This window comes from Candoia aspera, chromosome 1 (assembly GCF_035149785.1).
Source record: "Candoia aspera isolate rCanAsp1 chromosome 1, rCanAsp1.hap2, whole genome shotgun sequence".
Classification (NCBI taxonomy): Eukaryota; Metazoa; Chordata; class Lepidosauria; order Squamata; family Boidae; genus Candoia; species Candoia aspera.
The window spans coordinates 277,221,113-277,244,867 of record NC_086153.1 but is presented as its reverse complement, the minus strand read 5'-3'; the positions used below and the strand labels follow the sequence as shown (position 1 = coordinate 277,244,867).

General features: G+C 41.3%; 1 protein-coding gene across 2 annotated transcripts in view; it reads right to left on the bottom strand.

Annotated features, from left to right (window-relative positions):
• Positions 1-23,755, bottom strand: part of RGS6 (regulator of G protein signaling 6) — a 269,892-nt gene that overhangs the window by 209,008 nt on the left and 37,129 nt on the right. The gene's annotated exons all lie outside the window — the stretch shown is intronic.

Sequence of the window (23,755 nt, the reverse complement as noted above, 5' to 3'; positions counted from 1 at the left end):
AAAAAAGAAAAGGATGTTAAAAATAATGGAGCCACCTCACTAATTCACCCATCCCCTGGGGTCCCCAGGCCTGCTAGCATAACCAGGTCTTGAGGGACCTCCGGAAGCTCAACAGTGATGAGGCCAACCTCACCTTGGGGAGAGAAAATTCTACAGTGCAAGCACTGCAGCAGAAAAGGCCCGCCACCTAGGGCCCACCAGATGTAGCTCCCTAGGTGACGGTACCGGTAACATGCCCTCTCTGCTGGACCTGGTAGGGCAGGCAGATGAAATTGGGGAATGCCTTTATACCCATTTTCAAGTGCTATATAGTATTGCCTTCAGCAAAGGATCGTTACTTTGTCGTGGTGCTGGAGCTTGAGCACCTCAATGATGCCATGAGCTAAACCGTGAAGGGCCACCCAAGACGGGAAGGTCATGACAGAGAGGTCAGACTAAATGCGATCCCTGGGGAAGGTAATGGCAACCCACCCCAGTATTCTTGCCGTGAAAACTAAATGGATCAGTACAACCAGAGATATGTCGGCTCCAGGCAAAAATGGGTATGATCAAAAACAAAGATGGCAAGGACCTAACAGAAGAAGAAGAGATCAAGAAAAGGTGGCAAGAATATACAGAAGACCTGTATAGGAAGGATAACAATATCAGGGATAGCTTTGACGGTGTGGTCAGTGAGCTAGAGCCAGACATCCTGAAGAGTGAGGTTGAGTGGGCCTTAAGAAGCATTGCTAATAACAAGGCAGCAGGAGACGACGGCATCCCAGCTGAACTGTTCAAAATCTTGCAAGATGATGCTGTCAAGGTAATGCATGCTATATGCCAGCAAATTTGGAAAACACAAGAATGGCCATCAGATTGGAAAAAATCAACTTATATCCCCATACCAAAAAAGGGAAACACTAAAGAATGTTCAAACTATCGAACAGTGGCACTCATTTCACATGCCAGTAAGGTAATGCTCAAGATCCTGCAAGGTAGACTTCAGCAGTTCATGGAGCGAGAATTGCCAGATGTACAAGCTGGGTTTAGAAAAGGCAGAGGAACTAGAGACCAAATTGCCAATATCCGCTGGATAATGGAAAAAGCCAGGGAGTTTCAGAAAAACATCTATTTCTGTTTTATTGACTATTCTAAAGCCTTTGACTGTGTGGACCATAACAAATTGTGGCAAGGTCTTAGTGGTATGGGGATACCAAGTCATCTTGTATGCCTCCTGAAGAATCTGTATAACGACCAAGTAGCAACAGTAAGAACAGACCACGGAACAACGGACTGGTTTAAGATTGGGAAAGGAGTACGGCAGGGCTGTATACTCTCACCCTACCTATTCAACTTGTATGCAGAACACATCATGCGACAAGCTGGCCTTGAGGAATCCAAGGCTGGAGTTAAAATCTCTGGAAGAAACATTAACAGTCTCAGATATGCAGATGATACCACTTTGATGGCTGAAAGTGAAGAGGAACTGAGGAGCCTTATGATGAAGGTGAAAGAAGAAAGTGCAAAAGCTGGTTTGCAGCTAAACCTCAAAAAAACCAAGATTATGGCAACCAGCTTTATTGATAACTGGCAAATAGAGGGAGAAAATGTAGAAGCAGTGAAAGACTTTATATTCCTAGGTGCAAAGATTACTGCAGATGCTGACTGCAGTCAGGAAATCAGAAGACGCTTAATCCTTGGGAGAAGAGCAATGACAAATCTCGATAAAATAGTTAAGAGCAGAGACATCACACTGACAACAAAGGCCCACATAGTTAAAGCAATGGTGTTCCCCGTAGTAACATATGGCTGCGAGAGCTGGACCATAAGGAAAGCTGAGAGAAGGAAGATAGATGCTTTTGAACTGTGGTGTTGGAGGAAAATTCTGAGAGTGCCTTGGACTGCAAGAAGATCAAACCAGTCCATCCTCCAGGAAATAAAGCCAGACTGCTCACTTGAGGGAATGATATTAAAGGCAAAACTGAAATACCGTGGCCACATAATGAGAAGACAGGATACCCTGGAGAAGGTGCTGATGCTAGGGAGAGTGGAGGGCAAAAGGAAGAGGGGCCGACCAAGGGCAAGGTGGATGGATGATATTCTAGAGGTGACAGACTCGTCCCTGGGGGAGCTGGGGTTGTTGACGACTGACAGGAAGCTCTGGCGTGGGCTGGTCCATGAAGTCACGAAGAGTCGGAAGCGACTAAACGAATAAACAACAACAACAATATAGTATTGCGGGGGTGGTGGTGGCTTGACTTGGCAGCTGCCTGGATGAGCTCAAGTTTTCTTGGCAAGATTTTCAGAACTGGTTTGCCACTGCCTCTTTCCTAGAGCTGAGAGGGAGTGACCAGCCCAACATCACCCAGTTGGCTTTGTGCCTAAGGGAGGACTAGAACTCAGTCTCCTGGTTTCTAGCCTTAACCAATACATCAAACTGGCTTTCACTGCACATTATACAAGAGTCTAAATTATATAATTTATTTAAATAAAAGAGAGGAGAGAAGCAAAGATAGAAGCCATGGTGAAATTAGCATACTGATAGCATGAAATCACATATCCTTTCCAATATTTTCAGTTTAAGAGAATAATGCTAGTTAATCCAAGCATTATCAGTAGTGATGGCAAGTGTTCAGTAACCACAGTAGAGGTAATTTACATCTGAACAATATCCTTACTTGAAGAGTTGGTACCTTCCTTCTTTGTTAATGTTAACTGCTACATTTTATTCAACCTATCAGCAAGATACATCTTTTGCAATAAATACGTTTCTTTTCTTTGCCACAGGTGTCTCTAAATGTCTCCACTCGATGGCTCACTTTGCAGGTACCTTAGGATTTGTTATGATGATGAAACTTCAAAGAAGAGATTATAGCAGAGAAATGAACATCAGGAGCATGTTTGCAGTTCTTCAGTGGTGATTTGCAACCCATATGAAGCATTCAATCTGATCAGTGTGTTCATATCAGCCTCATGGGCTTCTATATCACCCCTCATTTCAATTATTTTCCAAAGTAATTCAGAGTAGTTGATGAAGGAAAATATTGATTTCCAATAGAAATGACTCTTCAGGACTGCCTTTGACCAAAGAGCAAAGGACTGATTTTATTAAATGAGAAGGATATTTCAGTAAAGCACAAGGGAAACTTGACTATTATCAATCTTATATAACCACAAAGAGAACATTTTAGAAGAGAACAAAAAGAACAGCTGATCTTAGAGATTCCACTAAGATCAGCTGTTAATACCCATGGTATCCTCAAGCAATGAAACATTGTGAATAGTTTATTAGAAAATTGTCATGGCTTTCTGCCATACCTCCATAAACTGGGGTGCAAAATCCAATAATAGTAACAAAGGTTCCTGGGGCGGGGGGAGTGAGGCAAATAACAAAACATGCCATGATTCATATGGCTGGTGTATGACGTCGCAACACATGTTTTATTAAATTTTTGTCATTGTGGTTTGTACCAGAAGTCTATAAATGGCAAGAAGAGGGAATAATACAGGATATTTAGCCCAACTTACAGAAAAATATCATTATTTTTCTGTAAGTTGGGCCAACCAGCAGCATTTCCTGAGCCTTCATTTCAGAGGGCAATGCATAGAGATGCCTTACAAGTTCTTAGTATAGGATTTACAATCCCTTAGAGAAGGGTTTTACAGCTTACCTAAGTTTTCCGAGACAGGAAGAAGATTCACTGTAAGATCATGCCCCATTCTGAAACTCTGCATCTTTTTGCAGATGCTCACTCCACAGTTTGGGTCTGGATCTCTTGGGAAACTGTGTGCAGGTTTTTTGGTCTGTTCTGCCAGCTGCTCTCCAGGGTTTCAAACAGAGGCTTTTCTATTAACTGGAACAGCCAGAATGCAAGCATGTGTTCTACAACTAAACTACAATCTTTTCATAATTAAAACAAAAATTGTTTATCTTCAGTCAGTTCACATGATTCGAACTGATGCTTAAGTACTTAGAATCAGGCAGCAGGAGCAAGTGCTTTCCCCCATGGATCAGGAATGGAATTTTTTCTCTGTCATATGGGCAGACCCCAAAGCAAACACATGCAGTCTGGAAAAGCTTGGGGTATAAGGATGAGATGTATCCCTTTCTTGTCCTCTGTACAAGTTTGTTCTTATGTCAGTAATGCATTTAACAATGCAGCCCTATGTATGCAGTTGTTGGCTTTTTATGTACTAACTGGACTATTAACTTTCCAGCCAATTTCTCTTTTTGATCTGCTTTCATTAGAACACAGAGTTTGCGTTTACACTGTAACCTCAAATGTCCTTTTGGTTTGCCTTACAACCACGTTCTGTGTTTACTTGCTCTTCATATTCTTAAGAGATTGTTTTGTAACTTTGTGTTTAAAAAGTCTCCAGCAAGGTCCAGCCTGGCCACATGTTCATTTTGTAAACAAAATTGCTTACCCCTGAGTTGGGTTTTTATATTGAGTTTCTCTGGATAGTTTAAAATTGCAGGAGATGTAGAGGCTGTCAATTCCATTTTCGAAACCAAACATACTAATCAGGTCTAATTAGCATCTTCTTCCATTAACTATAAATCTTGATGCTTAAAGTTCCTGTGACTGCACTTGTTTAATTTTAAATATTTGTCCAGTTACAAAAATATAATTACATTCATAGCATCTCCATTTATTCAGTGTGTGTGTTTTTTCTTTCTGTGCATTTCAAAACCATCGTTTTTAAACATTTGTAGTGATGTCTGCTTACTGTTTCAGATTTGTTGATAACACACACACACACACACACACAGACTGCTTCCAGAGTTTTACTGAGAAGGCGCTTTTTCTTTTTCAGCAAAACACATCTTCAGCTGGGGCACAGAAAGGTGTGTCCCTCTATCAGATGTTAGCAAAGACAGAGGCCTGTACAAGAGGAGCCATTATCTGAGGTGTCCTGGACCTAAGAGCTTTACATGTCATCCCCAACACTTCAAACTTTGATCCCTTGCAGAACCATTGTAATCTAGCCCTACCAACTTTCTCATAGCTGCATTCTTCGTTAGTTCCATCTTTTGGAAACTCTTCAAAGGTAGTTCTAAACAGGATACATTGCAATAAACAAAGCTGAATATAATTAGGCATGTGCCCCATCCCTCAAGTGTGGCAGGAGGTGTTCTAAGGAGGGATGAGTGAAGAACACCTGGAGAGTCTGTTAAGTGTATATACTTCCAGCAGGGTCACACAAGGCATGCTGTAGCAGCTGCCAGTTAAAAAAAGCAGGTACCTGTATTAGGCAGTAATGATATAGGAAGATGCTGGAGGCAGATGATCACTTCAGTGATAATAGCAAAGGAACCATTTCATACTGCACAGGAGAAAGCAATGGTAAACCACTCCTGTATTATACCAAGAAAACCACATGGATAGAAAATATAAAGTGACTGAAAAGAAGAAACACCTGCTTGTCATCTGCATATCAACAACACATTCAAAATCTATTTAAAGATCTCTCCTGAAAGACCAGGTTAGGGACAGATCATCATGGAGAAAATCTGTGTATTTATTTATTTACTATTCAAATTTAATTACCGCCCATCTCCCACAAAAGAGGGACTCTGGACGGTTTACAATAAAATGTGTGTGGTCGCTTGGAGTCAACAATGATTTGATGGCACATAATCAATCAACTAATTTCACATAGATGTTATACGTTAAATAAAATGGGGAACGGGATTGAACACAAGTCCCTCAGCTTTATCTTCTAAGACTGAGCACAAAGAATCACTGAAACTACTATGAAATGGTACCTCCTAAGCCCATTTCCACCAGCTGGTCAAAAAGGATACCATAATTAGAATCAAAACTGCTGAGAAGTCCAGAATAACAAACCAGAATATACTCCCTCTCTTTACCACCCAATGTAGATAATCTACCAGGGCAACCAGAACTATCTCAGTCTCAAACTTTGGTCTATGGCTAAACTGAAAGGGGCCTATAATTTGCCTTGTCTAAGAACTGGACTGAGATACATGCCATATGCTCAAGCATCTTGTCCAAGAATGGCAAACTGGAAACTGAACAATAATTATCCAGCATGGTACATATAACTTTCTTGAGTAGAGATTTCACAACAGCTATATTACAATAGGATAAAGGCAAGCATTCATCATTCTCTGTATTCCCTTATCAGACCTTCCTTGGTTGCCTTAATCAGTGCAAGGCTATAAGCGTGCATAGGGATGGTGTTATTCTTCCCAGAATTTTTTCCACGAACTGTATGAACTCAAAGAAGGTAGGATCACAGATAGAGCATTAGAATCTTCTATAACCAAGGAATCCACAAAGGAGTAAACGTAAATGTTTTTAGAGGCAACCCAGCTACGGAATTCCTTCTCTATGCAACTGCAGCTGGCAGCAGCTCAAAAGGTATCTGTTTACCCAAGCTTTTAATTAAATCTATGCCGCTGTGTCTCTGGTTGCCCTTCCTTTGCCAAATTTTATATGCTTTTATTATTTTATTATTATTTTGTACTTCAACATGCTGCAACTCCATGGTTTTATTCTGTTGCTGTGATGCTATAGGTCATGCACATAATGAAAACCAGGTAACAAAACTCTGCAATTAAATAAAGAAGCCATTCTTTTTGAGGCACTCAAGCAGCGGTCCCTAATTTCTGTTTCAGACCTGATCACATCAGAAGGTGGATTTGAAGGATCGAACAGGAGATGAGAAATTGCTATGATTTTTTGTAAGAAATTGCAAAAGTTGGGAAATTATACACCTGGGATTTAAAAAAATAAAGTGCAATACCCCATTGCCAGAAGCTGTTGGCCGAAATATTCTGTTGACTCATTCCACTGTACAGGGAATAGTTGGCTGGAAGTGCTCATGTAAACAGAAGCAGCAGCATCTAAATTGTCTGTCTACGCTCATCTGTATAGCTGCCTAGCTGGTGCTAATAGTCCAATAAAAATTGTTGTACCTTGCCACGGACTTCTTAAGCCAAAGCGTCTGCATTTTCTCTTCCATCCTGATAATGACACGTGTTTGTCTTTCTCTCTCCTTTTCTGCCTCTGCTTTACCCCAACCCCCCTACCCTATTCCCCACACAACTGGGAGTGAAGAGCAAATATTCCACATCCACTAAAATTGCCACTTTAGAATACACACGTATAATTACATAAATAGCAATATAATCCCTTACTCATCTATGTTACTGATTTTTTTTTTAAAAAATAATATTGCTGTTGCATAACCTTTACACTCAGGTGAGGGTTGAAGTGAGAATTCAAAATATGAGATTTAATAATGTGATTTTTTTTAAAAAATGAAAAAATAAAACAAAAAAATGTGTAAGGAAAGATAACATTCCAAAAAACCATTCAGCCCCCATTTTTGTTCTTTTTTTCCCTCCTTTTTTTCCCTGATCACTAACTGCTACTTAAATATTTTTATACTGTGCTTTAAACTTTTGCAATTATTACTCATTTCCATTTAAATAATTTTAATTTTTTAAACAGTTTCGCTTTTTATTCAAAAAATCACATTCTAAGTGTCTTAGCTTGCAATGCTATGTGATAAGTTGTATATACGGGAGCCATTCCTGCTTGAATTTGGTTAGACTTTTGCTGTGAATATATACTCAATTCAATCAATTTATTGTTTTGACCACTGGTCATAACAATGTGAATATATACAGTCCATTTTTCCACTGCCACGCATTCTCCAATTTTGGTTAATTAATCCTGTATTGTTGGCAAGGTTTCTCTTTTCCAAAACACCAGCTGATTTTTAACAAACAGAAGAATCTACAGAAAAATGAACCAAAGTACAGTGTTAAAGGAAAGAGAAGACATAGCTGATCTCCAATTCACTGAATAGATATAAGCTGTTCTTTTAGAAACACTGATTCTTCTTATCCTAAGTATTGGATAAACCTAAGTACTGGATTCTTCTTACCCTAAGCATTCATAGGCATTGCTCCTATGAAGATATTGTAAAAAGTGTAATCGAGGATCTGTTGTTACTCTGGGGACCAAAAGACAAACAGTGCTTTATTGAAAGCTAATACAAATATTAGTTCATACTAAGAGCTGTTAGACAAACGAGGAAACTAATTTACTGAGAAAAGAGAGCTCCCCTTCTTGATGCAAATGGAGGGAACTAGCCTGGAAACATTGAGGTCTCCTAAGGTATTGCAGTACCTTTCTCCAGCTGGGTGCTTTCCATAAATACTCTTTGGAAAAAAAGTATTCATCCCCTTTCAGATGTTATGGATTTTTGTGTATCCTTGCCACTGAATGTTATCAGAGCTTTGTGTAAGTTCTACTGATGTATAAATGAAGTCTGAGTAAACAAACCACACTGGAGTTTGGTGCTTGTTTCATTTAGTCCATACAGAGAGTCATCCAACATGTTAATGTGAAAAAGTAACTGTCTATCAGACTCCACAATCAAATGATTGCTGAATCGTCTGTTTGTGTTCATCTGCATCAATGCCTGTCAAGCAGGAAGAGGGGAGGGGGAATTGCAAAGTGTGTGAATTGCTGGTGTTTAGGCTAGAAGGAGGGAGTCAAGGTTGTTCTGCTGGAGACATCTATGGCTGGCATTGCTGACCATTAGAAACAGTGTGAGAAAAGACAGGAAGTGGGGCTTGGGGCTCTGGAATGTTTTAACGAGCGAGTTTAGAAGGGAATTTTTTAATCGCAACTTTCTTCTCTGCACTTGTCTTCATTAAATCTGAATTCTGCATATACCTAATGTGCATGAGTTGGGTCAATATTGGGACTGTGGGTGCCAGTTCTTATATAAAGGTGTCATGGTACCAACCTTTTAACTTTACCAGGAGAAGTTGCATTCTCTGAGGAAAGTTAATTCCTAAGCTCTCCAGGGTCATACTCTGACGGAATGGAGGGTGCAGCTCAACCCAATCCAGAGGTTGTGGCAGATGATGAAGAGATTCCCGGCCCCTCCACGGAAGCTGCAGTGACCACAAGGAGTAAAGGGGTGAAGGTCCAAGGAGGAAAGGCAGAGGAGAAAAGAGAAAGGCAAAAACCAAACAGCAGTAAGTGAGCCGACCACCTTCCCTGGAATCCGATGAAGTCCTAGAGAGGGAACTGATTCAGCGGCCTAAGCCTGGTTGGACTTTTGGCATTGAGATGGAACAGAGAGAGCACCAGTGAAGTGGCAAGTAGGAAGCCAGAGACCAGGAGCTGATGAATGACAGACGTCTCACCAGGGTAGAGCAGGAGATTCAAATCACAATGGAGACAGTGTCCAGCCTCAAGGAAGTGCTGGACAGGCTAATAAGCCACCTGTCTGGAAAGAGCAAGCACCAACACCTGAGAGTGCTCAGTTGGTGTTGGAAGAAGAAGCGAGCTTCGGATCATGCCAGAATGAGTGAGGAAGAAGACACCGCACCAGCAAGAGTTGAACCGGCCGAGGGACAGGTCCACATCCAACCTGCCCCATGGCAAACCAGAACTAGTGGGAGCCTGGCAAGGTTCTGTGACTTGAAAGTGAAGTTCAGGGGGCATCCGAACCAACTGGTGTGTTTCCTAATTCATGTGAGTGGGTTCATGGAAGAGTTCAGGGATTCCTTCCCCAGTGATGAAGCCTAGGTGAGGTATGTATCAACTCACCTGGAGTCTGAGGCATCGAAATGGATGGTGGGACTGCATGATGCCAGAGCTCCAGAGCTTGGGGGTTTTGATGATTTCATGACTGCGCTGAGGGAGCGGTTTGAGGATCCATTGGCCAAAATGAAAGCCAAAACGAGCCTTCAATACATCAGGCAGGGGACATGGTCAGTGTCAGATTATGCCATGGAGTTTAAGAGTCTAGCTGGGAGTCTGATAGATTGGTCTGAGTCTCTAAAAGTGGAGTTTTTCCAGATGGGGTTGCAGCCCGGTGTATTCGAGGAGTGCCTGGCAAGAGGGGACCCAGAAACACTGACAGAGTGGATCTGCTTGGCGGGCATGGTGGAGAACATCAAAATCCACCTGAAAAAACAGCAACACCGACTGTGAAGAAACCAGCCCAGCCAGGGAGCACCGGAGTGAAAACCATTTCACAGAAGCCTTGAGAGGAGGAAAGAGTTCATCACATGAAGGAGGGTTTGTGTTTCAAGTGTGGAAAGGAGGGCCATCGGGCAACCAAATGCCTGCGCAACATGGCGGCTTTGTCTCCCAAGCTGGGGTCCGAACATGGCAAGTCACCATTCACAAAATGCAAAGCTGCCATTGCCAGCAGGAATGTAAAGCTGGAAGAGGAAACTCACGCATCAGAAAGAAATTCCTCCGATGAACCCCAATCACCAGTGGGAAACAAGCAATGCCTGCCTTGAAGGGCGCCAAAAGGCAGGTGGAACCGAAGGGGCATGAAGTTCTGACAGTGAGTGGGGATGGCCTCATGATAATGGTGGGGGGTGCAGTTACAAACTTTGAGACATGGGAAAAGGGCTGATTTGGCTACTTTATTGGACTCTGGGTGTGCCAAATGCTTAATTCACCTAGCTATAGTGAATGAACTGGGGCTGAGAGTGAGTAGGTTAAAGGAGTTTTCACCCAGCTAGATGGGTCAGATGCAATGGGGGGCCCTGCGGAGTTTTATACAGAGACAGTGAAAATGCAAGTGGGCACCCATCAAGAGACTTTAAGATTTATAGTGGCTCCAATAGCTAACCATTCTTTAAGCTCGGGACTGCCCTGGCTTCGAGCTAACAATCCTCAGATTGACTTGGTGACAGGGTGCATGCAATTTAAGGATGGACTGTATTTGGGGACTGAGGGGAATGGAGAACCCTCAGAAGTGGGACTCTTAGCTGCTGTGTCTACCGAGTCCAGGGGGCCCCAAGGAGGACTTGATTCTGGAACCGTACTGCAACCGGAAAGAGGTGTTTGGGAAAGCCGAATGTGATCAATTACCGCCCCACTGTAAAACAGATTGTGCTATTGAAATTAAACCAGGGGCAAAGCTTCCTAAACCCAAATTGTATTCCATGTCATTGAAGGAGCAGGAAGTGTTGAGAGAGTTCATAGATAAAAATTTGGCAGAAGTTTTCATTCAGCCTGCCAATTCTCCAATGGCTGCTCTGGTGTTTAGAACCAAGAAGGATGGCTCTTTACTGTTGTGTACTGATTATTGTGGTTTGAATGCTATTTGTACTGTCAATCAGTACCCCCTTCCACTAATGAAAGACATGCTAGTGCACCTTTCAAAAAGGAAAATTTTCACGAAGTTGGACTTGAGAGAAGCTTACTTCCGAGTTCGCATCCAAGAGGGGAATGAATGGAAAACTGCTTTTAACTGTTCCCTTGGATGTTATGAGTACCTTGTGTTACCTTTATGGTTAAAGGGCAGTCCTGGAGTGTTTATGCAATTGATTAATGAAGTTTTACATGAACATTTGTACAAAGGAGTATTAGTCTATCTAGATGATATTTTAATCTATTCTGAAAATGAAAGAGAGCATGTACAGTATGTCTCATTCAGAAGGTGTTAACCAAACTCAGAGAAGCTAAACTGTATGCCAAATTGTCTAAGTGTGAATTTCACAAGGAGCAGCTAGATTACTTAGGCTCCAGGGTGTCTAGTCAGGGCATTGAAATGGATCTGGGAAAAGTGTAGGATGTTGTGGCATGGGAGCCCCCTAGGACTAGGAGGCAGTTTCACAGTTTCCTGGGGTTTGCAAATTTCTATAGGTAGTTCATCCCAAATTTTGCCCAAATTGCCCTCCCTCTCATGGACTTGTTAAAAACAAAACAAAAAGAGGAGTCAAAGAAAGCCAAGAACCCTGAGGCAGTGCTAAATTGGACTGTGGAATGCCAGACAGCTTTTGACAATTTAAAACTACTTTTCACCCATTCTGAAACACCCTGATCCCACCGAACCCCTAATCATCCAAGCAGATGCCTCAGATGTAGCGATAGTTCTACTACTGCAGAAAAGTCAAAATGGCGATTTTGTTTACCAAAACGGAGCACCCATGGCATGTGTGGGAGGAGGCTTTTGCTGTACGGTGGGCGCTGCTGACTTGGAGGCATTTACTGGAAGTTGCTCAGAAACCTTTTGAGTTTTGGACTGATCATAAGAACTTAGAGGCTCTAAAAACCCCAAGGAAATTAAACACTAAGCAGGTTCACTAGGCTCAATTTTTTAGCTGTTTCAATTTCACTTTAAAGTACCTGCCTGGGGGGAAGAATTTCCTGGCCAATGCTTTATCTTGTTTGCCACAACAATATAGCCAGAAAGAAGAGGTGGTGGATACAGTAGTTCCCAAACAACAGTTAGGGTTGGCAGTGGTGACACGCAATCAGAAAAAAATAGATAAAGCGGAAGCCCCAGACGATCTGAAACAAGCACTGAGGCGGGAATTGCAACTGACTGCTGGCTGCAAAATAATAAAAGTTCATTGACTGAGACTGATGGTTTGTGGTGGATGGAAGGGAAACTTTATGTCCCAGAGGCTTTATGCAAAGAAGTTTTAGAATGGGGACACGATGTTAAATCGGCCAGACATCTTGGTTTCGTAAAGACTTTGCATTTATTGCGCAGGCAGTTTTGGTGGCCAAGCCTTAGACAAGATGTGAAGGACTATGTGACTAGTTGCCCTGTTTGTGCCACAGCAAAGAAGAAAGAGGGAAAACCCCAAGGTCTACTTCAACCGGTAGCTAACCCCACCCAGCCTTGGAAACAAATTGCTATGGACTTTATAGTAGAGTTTCCTGAAAGTAAAAAGAGAACTGTAATGTGGGTTGTTACTGATTTATTCTCTAAGCAAGCTCATTTTATTCTGTGTGCCATGATTCCCACAGCTAGCCAGCTAGCCAAGCTCTTTATTCAGCACATTTATCAATTACATGGGGTCACTGATAGGGTGATCAGCGACTGCAGCCTCCAGTTCACTTCTAAGTTCTGGAAGTCATTTTTAAAGTCAATTGGCACCTTTCAGGCCCTGAGTTCGAGTCACCAACCCCAGACAGACAGATTGACGGAACGACTGAATGCCACCCTAGAACAGTTTTTATGATGTTACATTAATTACCAACCGGATGACTGGGTAGACCTCTTGCCCTTTGCAGAGGTCACATACAATAATTCTGTTCATCAAAGCATGGAATTTTCCCCCTTCCAAGTAGTAAATGGCCAGGAATTAATGCCGATTCTGGAGCTGCTGCAAGGGATCCTGAAGCTCGCTCCATGAACAAGTGGGTTAATCAGATCAGTGCTACTTGGCCTGTGATTCAAAAAGCTTTAACTGAAGCTAGGGAGTTATAAAAATACACTGATCACAAGAGAGCCCCCAAATGGCAGTTTAAAGTAGGAGAGAAAGTGTATCTGTCTACAAAATTCCTTAAAGCTTTGCAACCATCAAAGAAATTAAGACCAAAGTTTGTGGAACCTTTTGTCATTGAAAAAATAATAAATCCTGTCATGGTACAGTTGAAACTTCGAAAGAACATGAAACGAATCCATCCTGTGTTCCACTGCAGCCTATAAAAACCAGTGCAAAAATTGTCTCACTGGCATCCAGAACAGCCTCCTCCTGCATCCACAATGATTGAAGGAGAAAAGCATTTTGAAGTTAAAGAAGTTTTGGATGCTTGTAAATGCAAAGGAGAGCTTCAGTATCTAATTCGTTGGAAACACTTCCCTGACCATGAGTGGGTGACTAGTTGACATGTTCGTGCTCCGGATTTTTTGAAGAAATTTTATTACAAGTATCCTGACAAGCCCAAAGACTGATCTTTCCTATTTGCTCAATTGCTTTCTTTCTTGCCTACCTGAAATAGTTAATTAATTGCTTGCATAATATCATTGTGGTTGTTAGTGTTTTCTCTTCCAGGGGGGCAGAATGTCAGACTCCACAATCAAATGACTGAATCGTCTGATCGTGTTCATCTGCATCAATGAGGCAGCACGTGTCAAACAGGAAGAGGGGAGGGGGAATTGCAAAGAGTGTGAATTGCTGGTGTTTGGGCTAGAAGGAGGGAGTCAGGGTCATCCTGCTGGAGACATCTGTGGCTGGCATTGCTGACCATTTGTTTGTGTGGGGGGTGGGGGGCTTTGGAATATTTTAATGAGTGAGTTTAGGCAGGAATCTTTTAATCACAGCTTTCTTCTGTTCTGTGCACTTGTCTTCATTAAACCTGAATTCTGCATATACCAAATGTATATGAGTTGGGTCAATACTGGGACTGAGGGTGCCAGTTCTTACACTGTCCCTTTAGATTCAGTAACTGGTTGCAGTAAAAACCTTTAGCTGCAGTAACTGCGAAGAGTGGCTTCCTGTAATTGCTGGTCAGTCTTCCACATCACTCTGCAGGAAGTTTGGTCCATTCCTTTATGCAAACTGCTTCAATTTTTATCTATCACAAGCTGAATACTTCAGATCCTGCCACATCATTTGAACCTTGGCTTGGCCATTCCAAACACTGAGCTTGCTCCTCTTTGTCAAATCTTTGTAGACTCACTTTTATGTTTGGGATCATCTTTCTGGATATGCCACCCGCTGTTCAGACTTCAGATGTGGAACAGTTGGCCTGATATTCTCCTGTAGAATTCTCTGACACAGAACAGAATTCATTACTTCAATTGTAGTAGGTGGTTCAGATTCTGAGGCAGCAAAGCATCTCCCAACCATGCCACTCACACCTCCATGCTTGACAGCTGATATAAGATTCTTATTGTGAAATGCAGCGTTTGGTTTCTACAACACATAATGATACCAACGTAGTCCCAAAGGTTTTACTTTTGACTCCAGCAAAATAGAAGCAAAGTAACATAGAAGGGAAGGGCCAGAAGGGATTTTGGAAATAATCTATTCCCATTTTTATTCTGGGCTTTTGTGATGATGGAGTTATGAACAGTAAGTTTAGTCAAGTCAAGAGAGGCCTGTACATCTCCAGATGTTCTTGTGGCATTCTTTATGACTTCCTGGGCAATTTTACACTGTGCTCTAGGAAAGATTTTGATAGGACAGCCAGTCTTGGGAAGATTCACCATCATCCTAAAATCAGTGTTTCTCAACCTCAGCAACTTGAAGACGTATGTACTTCAACTCCCAGAATTCCCCAGTCAGCATGCTGAGGTTGCCTTAAATCTTCTCCTTGTTGAGAGTAGGTCTTTTACTGATGACCCATGGTGCCACAGAACTTTAGATACGGGCTTTTGACCTTTTCCAGACAGCTAGGTATCATTGATAAAAAATGATTATGGAGATCTTCAGAAATTTCTTCTGAGTGGGGAATAACCTGCTTGTCAAGTCCTTAATAGCTGCACAGAACCAAGCAACTGGAGTCACATATAGTTTCGTTAATCAGGTTTAATGCCAGAAAAAAGGGGCTAGGTTAGAGAATGTTAGAAACTAGGAAAGTTTATTCTAGCCCCCATTTATTAATGCAATAAAGCAAGATCTCCATGAATTATTTTCACAGAGACCTCAGGGGATGGACTGACTCCTCACTTAAGAGAAAAGGCTGGAATGTCTCACTGATCCAAGTTGGATGTCAGGTGTGGCACGAGGTCTGGGGAGACTTACCTGGTTATCTGGGAACAGTTTGATCCTGTTGGGCCTGAGGAAGTGGACAGGACTCTTGGGTTTGTAAAAGCCACTACTTGCCCACTAGATCCCTGTCCCTCCTGGCTGGTGAAGGCAGCTTGGGAGGTGATGTGTGGGTGGGTCCAGGCGATGAATTCATCCTTAGGGGAGGGGGTGTTTCTGGCAGCCTTTAAAGAGGCGCTGGTGCACCCCCTCCTCAAGAAATCATCACTGGACCCTACCATTCTGGACAATTTTTGTCCAGTCTCCCACCATCCCTTTTTAGGGAAGGTGGTTGAGAAAGTGGTGGTGTTGCAGCTCCAGAGGATCCTGGATGAAACGGATTATCTGGACCATTTTCAGTCAGGTTTCAGGCCCAGATATGGGATGGAAATGGCATTGGTCGCACTTATGGATGATCTCTGGCAGGAGTGGGATGGGGGCAGTGCATTCATCCTTGCTCTTCTTGACCTCTCAGAGGCTTTCGATACTATTACCATGGTACCCTTTTGGGTCAGCTCAGGGAGTTAGGGGTGGGCAGTGTGGTCTTGTGCTGGTTCACCTCCATCCTCCAGGACAGATCCCAATCGGTGTTGATAGGGAGCGAGAGATCCGGCCCGCGACCCCTCCTTTGTGGGGTGCCACAGGGTTCAGTGCTCTCTTTGCTCCTTTTTAACATCTACATGAAACCACTGGGTGAGATCATCTGTCACCACGGGGTGTGGTATCATCAATACGCTGATGATACTCAATTATACATCTCCATCCCAGGTGTGGTAAGTGATGTGGTTGCCACCCTTTCGGGGTTCCTGGAGGCTGTAAGGGTTTGGATGGGGAACAACAGGCTTCAGCTGAACCCTGGCAAGTGGAGTAGCTGCAGGTTGGGAGCTCCCAGGTATCTGGGAATTTACCATCTTTGACTCTGGATGGGGTTGCACTGCTCCAGACAGACCCAGTGTGGAACCTGGGGGTTCTCCTGGACTCATGATTCCTGATCAAAGAGCAGGTGGCACTCCTGGCCAGGGGAGCCTTTGCACAACTTCGTGTTGTGCGCCAGCTATGCCCTTTCCTGGATCGGGAGTCCCTCCGAACAGTCACTCATGCCCTGGTCATCTCCCGCATAGAATGCTCTCTACATGGGACTACCCTTGAAGAGTATTTGGAAGCTACAGCTGGTGCAAAATGCGGCTGCACAAGCAGTTTTAGGAGCCCCTAGAAGGGCAAGTATAATGCCATTGCTGCATGAGCTGTACTAGGTGCCGGTTTGCTTCTGGGTCCAATTCAAGGTGTTGGTCATCACCTTTAAAGCCCTGCATGACATGGGTCCAGGCTACCTGAGGGACCACCTCACCCCAGTTACATCAACCCGTCCAACCCAGTACGGACCCTGTCTATGAGGGATTGCCCATTGGCAGGGTCCAGGAAGAGGGCCTTCTCTGCCATAGCACCCACCCTTTGGAACAAGTTACCCCCAGAGGTAAGACAGGCCCCCACTCTCCTGGCCTTTCGGAAGGGAGTAAAAACAGGGCTATGCCACTTGGCCTGGGATAGGAGGGGGGACAGCCATTCGTGGGGGTGGTGCCTAGATTAAGAGCTTCCCATCTTGAATTGTATATTTTATATGCTATATTTTATATTCTATACCTTGCAATTGTATTTTTTATGTATTTATATTGAATTGTTTTTAGTGATTTGCTATTTTTAGTATTTGTAAGCCACCCAGAGTCGTCATGTGAGAGATAGGCAGCCAAGAAATTTGATGAATGAATGAATGAATGAATGAATGAATGAATGAATGAATGAATGAATGAATAAATAAATAAATAAATAAAATCCTCACCTGCCATGCTTTGGAAACCTCTTTTTTCCTTCCCAGAATCCACAAATTTCCTTTTAATAATCTAGAATTTGTGATAAGACCCTCACTGTGATGAAGGGAACCAAAGTTTGTCAGATTTATACACTGCAGAGGTAGTGCAAAGCAGCCCTGGTTGTTTAATGAAGCACTCACACAATTATGCTGGATATCTCTGCTTATAAAATAAACACCTTCACTTACGTATTGTTAGGATTTACATAAGACTGATCATATTTAGTGGCAAAGATAAGCAAATATTCAGAAAATTCAAACACTGATAAATACTTTTTCATAGAACTATACTGGAAATGCAACTTCCATTGGCCATGCCATTGGGAAGGCTAGAGGTGACTAGGTTGAAAAAAAGCACCATTAATAGAACAAAGATGGAAACAAAAATTAAATTTCAATTCCACAGAAGTAATGGGTCCCAGATTTTTTACGCATTCTTTAAGTTAGTGGATTTTAGGTACCTTGATTCAAAAACTGTTGTGGCATAATGCACCGTTTGAGCTAACCTGAGGGTACAAACAGACAAACACAAAGAGAGTTTTGGTAGTAAATAGATAAATCATATTGGAAAAAATAGCAACCCCTGGAGATACGTATAGCTCCCACTATCCAAGTATTCTGGAAGTCCCCTAGGACTTGGCCCTGCTCCCAGGCCTGGGGTCAGGGTACTTGTGGAGCCCCTGTCATTTTTTAAATGTTATTGTTGTTGTCTTGTTTGGACAGTTACGTTGGCTATGTTAGGTTTTTAACTGTGCTTTAATTTTGTAAGCCACCCAGTTTTTTGGAAGTCGGGTGGCTTTAACAAATCAATAAATAAACTATTACAAGCTGACTTATGACTGCATAATAACATTGCTTTCATTTTCCAGTATAAGTCCATGCAATACTTCATGCATATGGTTTAATTAATTATCATATAATAAAACGGACAACATATCTGAATTTCAAATTAAGACACTGCAGTCATATGAGAGTAGTAAAGTGCTAGCACACCAACCTACACCGTGATATATCTTTGTATCTTGATTCAAATTTGAGAGGGTTTTAAGTGCTACTATTCATACTCTGAGCTGGTAAGGAATGAATAGTTTAGTATCTTGATGTGGTCTAATCCTAGTTTAAATCAAAAGCTAACCATGAATCCTAAACCTGCCTTTAGTACCCAAAACAGAAAGTCTAAAGTTTAAAAAAGAAATCCATATGCCCAACAAATTATATTTCACATGGGAGAAAGTTTTCAAAATTACTGAGGTTGGGGAGGAAATAAATCAAAATTATAGAGCAATAGGGAAAAAAATACATGTATAATTAATCTGTAATCTTCACTGTACATACCAATAAAGAAACTTAATTTTCTATAGAAATACAGAGATCTGAAAGAGCAGAAAATATATAATTCATAAGCACTTACATTAAATCAGACTTTTCTAATCCAGTTTCTAAGACTGAGACCAGCATAATAAAAGGGGGAATCTTCTCGCTCTGCCTTTTTTAAAACAACCATCCCGCTTTCTACTGTGCATGGGATTTCCAGGGAGGGGGGAGGGGACCCTCCACTGATACCTATATATATACACATACACATACCCCAGGATCATAAAAAATGGATTTATTATGAGATTACAGGAAAGAATTAGTGCTCCCCCCACACTTTCAGGTGGTCCTAATCAAGATTAGGCGTAACTGGTGAGCTCAGTATCAAGTAGCACAATAAACCCAAGTATTGAAGATGCCAGTATTTTGGGACTGTCTTCAAGATGCCTTTCAGGCAGTAACAAGCAGAAGTCCCAAACCCTGATATTAAGCTCAGAGATTAATTTTCACATTTTCATATTCAGTCTATGCTTCTACCACAAGTTTTTTTAATTACCTTGCCTTGATCAGATCTCTGAAACATTAGCAACAGTAGATGCTTATAACCTCTCGTGTGTAATTACATCAACATAACCAAATCTCCAAGTCAGCTGAGTTCTGGAAAATGTAATTACCTCCCCCTCCCTGTTCATGAACACCAAATTCACTTTAAAATTAAATACATCTCTGACTTCTTTTACACAACTCCGATTCTTCTCCTCCAACTGAAATAGAATACTGTATTCTTTTCCTTAATGAAAATATGAAGAATACTCTCATCTGTGGGGCATTGCAATACACAATGCTTCACAAAACCTTTTATTGTTAAAGAGGACAAATTAGATTTCAGTATGGATATGTTCAGTATTTTATTGAAGGATTCATCCTCCATATAAAGTGAGACATTAAGAGAAACTGAAACTCAAAGAATGAGGTTTGATTTTACAGGACTTCTGAGATTTATTTCACTCTATTTGGAGGGTACTTTTTCTCCATGGTCTGGGTATCTATGCAGCAAGGCAAGTTTGTAAAATGGCAAATGGAAAGACTAGTATGCATTATTCTATTGATCAGATTGCCAAGAGCTTTAGGGAAATCCGCTTAGTTTTACTAAGCTTCTTTGCTTGGAAGAATACATTGTAAGAATACATTGATTCTGCCTTTTTTAAAATCGAAACTAAGAGCAACAATCAATCAGTCAATCAAGTCCAAATGGCAGTACACCAGCTGTGAAATGCCCTTCCTAGGGAAGTTTGCATGGCACCTGCTATATATTGTAGTCTCTCCCCTGCCAGATGCACTTGTTTTATGTTTATGTTCCCATTTAAAAATGAATGCTTTGCTATTTTTTAATCCACGGGAAAAACTTTTATGGGTTTTATTTTCATTCTGGTGCTTTTTAACATGTTTTTAATTTTATTTTTGAACATTATATGTGAACAGAAATTCTACTATTGATGGGCTGTAGGAAAATGATGTACTTGAATAAATTCAATTTTAAACACCCCTTCTGAAGTATTTGGAACAGGCTGGACACTGCACACCCTGAAAGTATACAGCTGCCAAATGGAATAAAAGAAAAGACCCACAAGTTTTAATTATCCCAGAAAACGTCCCAGATAAAAATTTTATTTATTCTATTTATTTGTCACATTTCGAGACTGCCCAACTCCTAGATGACTCCTGACAGCTTACAGTTAAAAAAACACATATCATGAACACAGCTGACCAGAAGAGCAAAATATCAACTATTAACCTACCAGAACAAAACCAAAACAGAATAAAAGGGGACGCCACAATCACCCTGTCCCCAAGGCTGGAAAGAACAATATTACGGGAAGCTAAACTGAATCACTTTAAACTTCCATTTGATACCTTCTAAAAACTATACATTAAAAACAGAATGTTTGCCTTTAATATTGGGCAATGTGAAAAGTAAAATCACTACACTCAGCTTATAATGAAATCCTGCTGGAATGTCAGGATCAGAAATAAGGATGTTTGCTGCACAATTTTCTTTTCTTTTCTTTTCTTCTCTCTCTCTCTCTCTCTCTTTTGTGTTGCTCCTAGCATATTCGACAAAGCAAGATATTAGTAATGTGGCTAAAGCAGTTTTTGGCATTGTGGGAGCAATATTTTCCCCAAGTTCAAACTAAGGAACATATCTAAATAATGAATGAGAACTGAAGCTGAGGGCTGCAATTTCCACATGTACTGTGTTTTGCTTTAGGGATTAGATCAGTGCCTGGTAGCCATTCAGTATACAGGATTTGTATATTTTGAATAAATTCTTTTTGGATGTCATTATGGCATACAGAAGGTTTCTCAAATTTCTGTACTGAGCATGTGTCACACTACAGTATGTCCTTCTGCTGACTTCCATAAGGAACTTCTAATTCACTATGGTTATAATTCTTTTTCTAACCATGCTGAAAATGCCTTTACAGAAAACACTACTATGCGGGTTAAATGACACATACCTTACAAAATGAGGGGGGAAAGTGGAAGCTGTAATTGTCTCATGGCTGAATCTTGCAGTCTGGACAGCTAAGCCCAGACTGATTCTCCTTTAGTTTCTCAAGGCACGTGGCAGCTACTGCATGAACTCCACACATTGTCTGATCCATAATATACCAAGAAATTGTTCCAGAAAAGTCTCTATAAGTAGCTGAGATTTATTCCTCTACAGCAGTGTCTCTCAACCCTGGCCATTTGAAGACGTGTGGCCTTCAACTCCCAGAATTCCCCAGCCAGCAGGCTGGCTGGGGAATTCTGGGAGTTGAAGTCCATACATCTACAAGCTGCCAAGGTTGAGAAACACTGCTCTACAGGATCAAACACAACTGCTGCCATCAGGATTGAACCACTAAACTAGAATATTAACTAAATTTATAGTGAAGCATTCCAGAAAAGTCTTGCTTCAGCATAGAACTTGATAATTACAGATGATCCATCAAAATCCAGCTTTTTTATGAGTTCCACTGTAGGAAAACAGATTTTGGAAATCTTCTTAGTAATCTCAGCAGTATACCATTTTTCTTCTCAAATATGATAGATGGTTTAATAAAGCGTTATAACAGATATGGCTATAGCTTCATTATGGCAGGATAAACAACAAGTTCCTCAAATTGGGGTATAATTGCATGAAGAAATAAAATATTCCATCTATACACCAAACTTGAATTTTGCTGCTAGTTTATTTTCTCAAGTTCCAAATGACTGATCTATTCTTCCTGTTTGGTGGCATTTGACTGGAACAAACTCATCACCATAGTGAAATATGAAATAGTGTTTTAGGGTTTTAGTGTTTTCCACACCTTTCAAGTGTGGAAAACATGTTTAACCATTGAGTTGCAGCATGTTTAAGAATCTTACTTTATTTTCTTCTGAAACCGTGTTCAGAATAACATGAGATCATCCAGAAAAGTATGCAAGATGAAAGAGCTTTGCCCACTATGCTACTAGATGGGCATTCCCAGGTAGCCCCACGTATTTCCCTACTACTTTTCTTCTGTAGAAACTTTAAAACTCCCCAGTGCTTGCCAATTGTTAGAGAAGCATTCTGTGAGAGAAAAAGTGCACAATTCTCCTACCTGGGTCCCAAATCAGGAAGACATTTTTCAGTGGGCTTTGCAATATTTTCAGGAAGCACAAAGTTTACTGTTGGCAGATTCAGAAAATGAGTCCTAAAGGAATCTTGAACATGAAAATGGGCTTTTAAATAAATAGATAAATCCCATTTAGCAACCATTCAAAAGGAAAACAAAGGTTGAAAACAGAGGAAAACAGCCCTGAGCACACTCCCCCTTATCACACACCTATTAACCAACACCCAGAGAAGCTGGAGCCAGCACCTGATCACCACCCTAAGGCCCAGATGATAGCCTGTCAATCAAAAAAGAAACCATATCCCTGGTCAACACACCCTATTCAAATCCATACAAAGCTGGTAAGGCAACCTGCTATATAAAAACAGCTAACACCCTTGCTTTCCTGTGTCAGGATGATGTTACCTAATTGGGTAATGAAACGCCTGCAAGAAGAAACCCAAGCTCAGAGCACTCAGCACTGCTGGACTATTGCCTGCTGACAGCTAAATTGGCAGTGGTGCTTCTTCATCTATTCAGAGAGAAGCTGTGTCAGTAAAACGGATGTGATGACACAGAAAATGGTAAAAACTCCTCTCCCATGTTTCTGTGCCACTTATGTCTCTGTGATGCTAGCACAATAGCAATCTAGTACCATCTTTTATATTGTACTGAGGCACTGTTTGATGCAACCTCACCAAAGTTTTCATTTACCAAGCAGTGAAAAGTAAGATAAAGGTCTAGGTTCTACTGTCAACTCTTGCAAGCAGTAGACAGGGGAGCAATGTTATATAAGCAAAGCCGTAAAGAAAAGTAAAGTTCAAATTATATTTTTCAGTAGGTTCTGATGCAGTTCCCATTAAATACCCATCCAGCAGAGTAGTAGAAAACCAAGCAAATTGCATGCCATGTGCATCTAAGAGGTCTCCAAATTAAAACTGCAACCATTTAGCAAACAAAAAACTTACTGGCACAAAGACCATTTACTTTTATTGATTCTGCTGAGGCAATGCCAGATAATTACTAATTTGAAGGCATTAGGGAAAAGAAAGTACATTCTGTTGGTTACATATTAATTCCTTCTCTCCTTCAATTTAAAGATCTGCATTAATAAACCTTCGGGAAACTCAAGACATTAAGACTGCAAGTAATTAAGACACAGAAGGTAAATGCTGGGTACAATCACAATTCTTCTGCTCACATTATCTTCACTCTGTGGAAAACTTTCTGGAAAATGGACAGGTCCTTCCGCTACATGAAGATTGGACAGAGATGTGGGAGGGATCTCCTCACTTTGCCAACACGTTACTTTCGTAATTTGGGGGTAGCACTAGAAGGATGTGCAATCCTAGGATCCAAATTTCTGAGCTGAATACCTTCAGACTACGAAAAGCAAAGGATTACAATGGTACCAAATACTGATGTGTAAAGTATCTTGGATTTAAAATATTCAATTTCAGA